This window comes from Neomonachus schauinslandi, chromosome 1 (genome assembly GCF_002201575.2).
Source record: "Neomonachus schauinslandi chromosome 1, ASM220157v2, whole genome shotgun sequence".
NCBI classification, from domain to species: domain Eukaryota; kingdom Metazoa; phylum Chordata; class Mammalia; order Carnivora; family Phocidae; genus Neomonachus; species Neomonachus schauinslandi.
Window position 1 is genome coordinate 72,270,412 of NC_058403.1, and position 7,362 is coordinate 72,277,773.

Here is a 7,362-nt window from a genome sequence, read left to right on the forward strand (position 1 = left end):
AGTTTTATTTGAGACATTTTATTTAACCTGCAATAAAATCATTAACAAGTTGTTCGGTGTTAATTCTGTCTGCCCTTTATCTTGTCTCTCTTCCTTGGGAAAGTTGGCGGAAGGCAGATGGCTTTGGCCTGGGATGGGTTCTCAGGCCGGATAGACTGGGGAGCCCCAAACCTCACTTCCTCACCTCCAGATTCTCCTCTATTCAGAGAGGAGGGCCTTTTCTTGGTGAAAGCAGATAGCCAGCCTGGGGCCACGCCGTGCCACTCTGCCAGGCGCCCAGCCAAGGAGGGCAGGCGAGACGGCGAAACCCCATCAGAGCCACAGGGCCGGCTGGGCTCCCAAATCAGCTCGCACCAGTAACTTGAGCCCGAAGTGGCCCACAGGCTGGGCACCGAGCCCACGTGTCAGGCCATGCAACAGCCTGGCCTCTGGAGTCTGCCCAGAAAAGGGGGCTGGAACCAGGGCAGGAGGAGGGATCAAGGGCTAAGGGCGATGCCAGGGAAAGCCAGGGGGTTTCCGAGCTTCACCCTGGGAGGCCCGACGGCTGGCCTGTGGTGCAGCCTTGTCATACTCCCTCTCTTTCCCATGATCAGCAGGGAGAGATATGGAGGCCTTCTTCACCGTGGGATCCCAGGCCTCTTTACCCCATCGGAGGGAAATTTTTGGCTTACCAAAATGAGATGGGCTTGAGTCAACCTGCTGGTCTGCCCCCAGAGAGCTGCTTCCAGGTGCCAGAAACTTCCTTCCTCTCTCTCGTGTTTTGCCTGGGCCTCTGGCTACTTTTCTTTCTGATCTCTCCAGAAGGATCAGGGCCTGAGGAATGGACCAGACTGTGGCAGAACTAGCAGGTAATTCCCTAGAGTCCATGCTTTGTCATACGGTCCCTGGGCACACATCTCAACTACATTTTCCAGCTCCCTTTGCAGTTAGACGTGGATCAGGGGCCAGTGACAAGGGCTCTCTCCATGCTCTTTGCCCCGCTGGGCTGCCTGGAGGGGAGGAGACCCAGTAGGCAATTTTTGAAGCCAGATGTTAAAAATGGCAGAGCCTCAGTCAGCTCACACATGTAAGTGATGGGCGGATAGCTGTCCTACTCATCCCATGTATGAGCATGAAACGAACGTCCATGTGACACAGCCTGGTATGTGCAACACTAGAGCTGTGGGGCTGTTGACTTCTAGAATGCTCATCCACCAGTGCCTCTCCCACTCATCTCTTAAGACTCAGCTCAGACTCTAGGCCCTCTTTGGAGTCTTCCCATGGGCAGAGGAAACACAAATGTAGCCTTGTCCAGTCCTTAATCCATGGGCTCCAAGCAAAGCTGCCCTTGCCTACCTTTAGGCAGATCCAGCCAAGCAGGACCTTGGAACATGGCCAACTGAGTGTGATTTAGAAACTCAGCTTGAAGGCCAAAAGTCTCCAAGCCAAAGGTAGCTCCTCAGAGACCCTGGTTTCATAATTCTTCATTTCTGAAATCAGGCTCAAAGCCCTGGATGAGGAGCATGAGTACTAAGCTGATTTCTTGGGCAACTCAGCTTGTCGGAGATAGATGGGCCCTTTCAGAAATCATAGGTTCTTCCTCCTTTTCCTGACAGCTGAGGAGCCTGATGCCCCAGGTGGAAGAGATAGAATCAGTCCTCGGCCTCTGGACTCTCATCTCAGTGCTCCTTAGTGCTTATTTAAGCAAGGTAGATGATGTGGGCTGTTGTCAAGCCTCCCCCTGCACTTCCTGGTGAGTGCTCCGAATTATTCGTCCTTTTTATTTATTTATTTTTATTTATTTATTTATTTTAAAAATATTTTATTTATTTATTTGAGAGAGAGAATGAGAGAGCACATGAGAGGGGGGAGGGTCAGAGGGAGAAGCAGACTCCCCGCCGAGCAGGGAGCCCGATGCGGGACTCGATCCCGGGACTCCAGGATCATGACCTGAGCCGAAGGCAGTCGCTTAACCAACTGAGCCACCCAGGCGCCCTATTCGTCCTTTTTAGTTCAACAAGAGGTGCTTGTCTTTATTCCACTCTGTTCCAGTGTTCTCCTGCCTGAGCACTGGACATCAAAGTTCTTGGTGCTGGCTTCCAGTGTGAGCACGTTGGGAAGCACCCACATTTCCAAGGTTAAGTGTTCAACATCCATCTGGCTTATGCAAGGAAAGTGGACCTGTTCCTCTGCTCTGTAGCAAGGGGTTGGCACAGGCAGAAAGTGCATCACCAAACCTGTTTGTCTGTGGTGTCGTTCCCTTCGTGGGATACAAGAGTCCGTGGGGAGGAATTCCATCCCCATTTTACAGAGGAGGGAACCGAGGCTCAGAGGGGTTTGGTGATTAGCCCAAGGCTCTATGAGATGGGATGCCTTCCTTCCCATTCTTCCCCGTGTTCTGCTTCCCGCAGAGTCGCCCAGCTGAGTGAGAAGCTTCTCTTTTTCTGTAAGTCATAAAAGAAAGTGACACGAGAGTATAGTTTGGAGATAGAATCCAGAATGTAAAGCTCAATCAACCACAATTTCTCTTATTATTTTCCAAGGCATAAACTTCTCTTCCTGTGTTAATTTTTTAGAGTCAAAGGGGCATGCTGGTCCAAACTTGACATCTGACGGAACTGATTGATGCAGGTCTCCACGATGTCGTCTCAGCCTGTCAGCTTTGTTCCTGATTGTTAGAGCCGCTTTGAACCCACATTTTCGCCCTCACATCCTTCCTTTTAGGAAGCTGTAGGGGAATCAGAATTCTGGAGACTTGGCTCAGGAAGGCTCTTTATGGTCATAGAGTCTAATCCTCTCGTTGTCTTTTGGGGAGGCCATCAGAGCCGGTGGTAGGGCTGGGCTGGTGTCCTGACTCTTTAACACAAGATACTGTGAGGAGAACAGACAGGGAATCCAGATTGCTTAGTGTCTCCATACAGCAAAGGAGGAACAAGCATTTTCTTTAGATCTCCTAGCGTGGAGCCAGGAAGAGGCCATTCCCTTTTGGGAAATATGTTACATACCACCTTGTCTACACCCCATCTATGAACTTGCCACCTTTTTGGAATGCTGATGTCTATTTTCCTTCTGGGATGGCTCTGCCTCTTTCTGATTCACCTCTTCTGCTTTGTCAGCAGTTCTATTTTAGCTTAGTGAGTGTGTATGTGGGGAGCGGAGGAGGTGGCAGCATGGGCATGCGTCTGTAGTGGGGAGTGACAGTCACTCAGACCCTGGAGCTGGAGGAGGGAAAGGGGGTGTCTGACAAGGTCAGCGGTGGAATGCCCACCAACAGCCAGTTTTTAGGATTTAGCACATGTTTAGTATGATGAAGAAACGTTGCTTCATACAGATACTTTATAATTCACTAGGCGCTTTTTCCATTTGGTATCATTTTTATTTTATTTTATTATTTATTTTTTAAAAGAATTTATTTATCCATCTGACAAAGAGAGAGAGAGCACAAGCAGGGGGAGCGGCAGGCAGAGGGAAAAGCAGGCTCCCCACCGAGCAAGGAGCCCTGATGTGGGGTTCAATCCCACGACCCTGGGATCACAACCTGAGCCGAAGGCAGACACTTAACTGACTGAGCCACCCAGGTGCCCCCATTTGGTATCCTTTTGAGTTACTTAATAAAAAAAAAAATCTTTGGAAAGCAGAGATCTAGAAAGAAAGAGCTAATACCCAGGGGTTCTACAGTCAATACTCTAGGAAATGCGCTTGTCAGGTTCACATACATATGAGAAAAATTTTTCAATCCCCAGCAATACTGTGAGATAAGTAACCATATCTCAAGTATCATGGTGAGGAGATCTGTGCTCAGAGCAGTGACTTGCCTAAGATCTCGCAGCTAGTAAGAAGCAGAGGCAGGATTTGAATGCAGATCTGTATGAGTCAAAGTCAAGTTTCTTTTCACGACATTGAACTGCCTCCCTGAGTACATAGCACTGTTAGCAAAGAGGAGCAATCATGCACGATTTGTAGCTTGAGAAAAATGAGTCTGTAAGTCTCAAAGAGGCAAATAATACTATAGTTTCTTTTCTTAAAAAAAGATTTATTTATTTCAGAGAAAGAGAGAGCTCAAGGGGGGTGGGGGGAGGGGCAGAGGGAGAGGGAGACAAGCAAACTCCCCACTGAGTGGGGAGCCTGATGTGGGGCTCGATCCCAGTACCCTGAGATCATGACCTGAGCCAAAATCGAGAGTCGGCCACTAAACCAACTGAGCCATCCAGGCGCCCCAATACTATAGTTTCTAATCACAAAATTGTGACTATGATTCCAACCTGTGCTAAGTGAAATGGTGTACAACAAGGTACGGTCCTGTCCTCAAGAGACAAGCCATCTTTGGGAGCTCTGTCTGATTCTTCTGTCCCAGCAGGTCATGGTTGGGAATCAGCCCACGGGTGAGGGCTCAACTGGGTGGTATAAACAATGAAATCTGAAGGATCTGAGATTCTACTCAGTGCTGAGTCCAGGCTGTTGCCCTGTCTTTGTCATAGGCCATGGATCTTCTTATACTATTTATCAGAACATCTTGTGGTCTGGAAATAAGAAGACCCAAATCAATTGTCATCCACTGTTTTGCAGTAATTGCATTTACTTAACCAGGGCGGGGCTCTGTCCCCTCGGAGAGTGAAGCTGGAGCCCGAGTAATCACTGGTCAGATCTTCTCCTCACAATGGTCTGAGTGGGAGCCTCTCCCCTCAGTGCTACCTCCAAAAGGAACAGGGGATAAACACCCTGTAAGACAGTTGGTCTCATTTTGTGGATGTGAATTCAATGGCTCACAGCTCCATTCTACTCATCCTGGCTCCGGCTTAGGTTTTAAAAACTAATTCTCTCTGCATTAATCTGAAAAGATCCTTCAAACAAAAGCTCAACATCTGAGTCTATTTACCGAGCGTGCAGCTGTGTCAATTGGCCAAGACAAAGCGAGGCTTCCTGGTCAGGCCACAATGGGCTGCAGGTAGTCCTGCAAACAGAAACACAAGACAGGGTCCTTTCAGGAGCCAGAGACCCTCCTTCCAATAAGGAAGAGTGAGCTGAGGGGTCAAGAGAAAAGGAGCACTGGCCACCCCCACCCTCAGCGCACACACAAGTGGGGACTGAAAGATATGATCTGTAAGCCCATCAATTAGGGCTATTAAAAAGGTAATTAGCCCTCTTCCATGGAAACCAAGGACAGAAATGTGAACAGGGGGAAATTCATTTCTATGTGGTTACATTTTAATGTGACCAGGACCCTCCAGTAATGAAGCAAGGTGCTATTTTGAGGAATATCACTTGGTCGGCCCTGAGGGGAAGGTGGGATCAATTCAATTCAAGTGCTATCTTAGAACAAAAGTAATAAAAATAATAACTAGTTTGTATGCTTGAAAAATATATATTTTTTTCTGCTATCAATCAAACACTAGATTCAAATCAGGTGGCCAGATTTGGGAGGCCTGGGAGGAGCTGACTCATTTCCTTTCTACTTTCCTTTCCTGAAGAGAATCATGGCAGGAAATGAAATCTCAAAACGTCAATAACGAACAATTTGTCTGAAATTCTGGTAAGTGTGAAATTCAGAATTAGTGTTTCTGTTCCCTCTCTTTTCAAACACGTGTGGGAATTTTGGTAAGAAAATCCAAGAGAGGAAAAAAAAATGACTAGAGGAAAGAACTCTCTGATAACGAGATGTGAAAATATCTATTGAAATGGATCTAAAGTATATGGCACTCTGTGCAACACTCGCCCACTGCACAATAAACGTACTTATACGTATTTGTATGGTCTGTGTGTGTTTGTGTGTGCATGCTTGCAAGTAAAGGATAATATAATTTTGTTCTCTTTTTCTCTACCATCTCATTCCTTCCTTCTTCACCTCCCCTTTGTACTTTATTGGGTGAAATGTACGTGCAGTGAGATGTACATCTTAAGTGTCCAATGGATGTAACACACCCTGTTAACCCACACAACAATCAAGGTGTACAATATTCCCATCACCATAGAAGTCTTCTGCCCCCATTCAGTCAATAACCACCCACCAGGCAATCACTGTTTTGATTTTTCTTACTATAGGTTCATCTGGCCTGTTCTGGTGTTCCATATAAATGGTATCATAGGGGTTGTTTCCACTTTTAGGCTATTTTGAATAAAGCTACTGTAACCATGCTTGTATAAGACTTTGGGTGGACCTATGTTTTTATTTCTCTTGGGTAATTACCTAGAAGTGGAATTGCTCAGTCATAGGAGAGCTATATTTTGAACTTTATAAGAAAATGCCAAACAGTTTTCTAAAGTGGTTATACCATCTTATGCTTTCAAAAGCAATGCAAGAGGGTTTCAGTAGTTCCACCTTCTTACGAACATATGGTGTTGTTGGTCTTTTTAACAGTAGCTGTTCTAGTAGGAATGGAGGGGTCATCTCATTTTGGCTGTAATTTGCATTTCTCTGAGGACCAGTGGTGGCAAACACTTTTTCATGTGATTGTTACCATTTGCATGTCTTCTTTCATGAAGTTTCTGTTTGAGTCTTTTGCTCATTACTTATTGGTTTGTCTTATTAATTTGTAGGTATTCTTTATATATTCTGGGTAAAATTCTCTTCTAATAATACGTAGAGCAAATATTTTCTGTTGGTCTATGGCTTTCACTTTCATACTCTTAATGGTATCTTTTGAGCAAAAGTTTATTTCAGTGAAGCCCAATTTTTTTCATTTTCTCTTTTATTATTCAGGCTTTTTTTTAAAAAAAGATTTTATTTATTTATTTGAGAGAACGAGACAGAGACAGAGACAGTGAACATGAGCAGGGGGAAGAGCAGATGGAGAAGGAGAGGAAGAAGCAGACTCCCCACCGAGCAAGGAGCCCGATGGATGCAGGGCTTGATCCCAGGACCTGGAGATCGTGACCTGAGTGGAAGGCAGGTGATTAATGGACTGAGCCACCCAGGTGCTCCTATGATTCATGCTTTTTCTGTCCTATCTATGAAATCTTTTCCAAACACAAGGCTATGAAGACCTTCTTCTATGCTTCTAGCAGCTGTATAATTTTAGCTTTGTGATTAACTCTATAATTCATCTTAATTAATTTTTTTTCGTATGGCATGAGCTAAGGACTGAGGTTTATTTTTTCCAAGCATTTATCCAGTAATTCCAGCACCATTTGAGGAAGACTTTCCTCTCCCCACTGATTGCTCTGATGTCTTTGTCATAGATCAATTGATGATACATGTGTGGCTCTATTTCTGAACTCTATTTTTGTTGTTGTTGTTGTTGTTTTTAGAGAAGGATAGAGGGAGAGAGGGGGAAGGAAAGGGAGAGGGAGAGAGAATCTTAAGCAGGCTCCAGGTGTGGAGCCCAATGCAGGGTTTGATCTCTACAACCCTGAGATCATGACTTGAGCTGAAATGAAGAGTTGGAC

At 45.7% G+C, this 7,362-nt stretch overlaps 1 long non-coding RNA gene across 1 annotated transcript; it reads left to right on the forward strand.

Moving 5' to 3' along the window:
* Positions 1-2,621: 2,621 nt before the first annotated feature.
* LOC110582703 lies at positions 2,622-6,741 on the forward strand. Its single transcript, XR_002480459.1, has 3 exons — positions 2,622-2,634; positions 5,448-5,509; positions 6,717-6,741. It is a non-coding gene; the product is annotated as an uncharacterized LOC110582703 (long non-coding RNA).
* Positions 6,742-7,362: the final 621 nt, after the last annotated feature.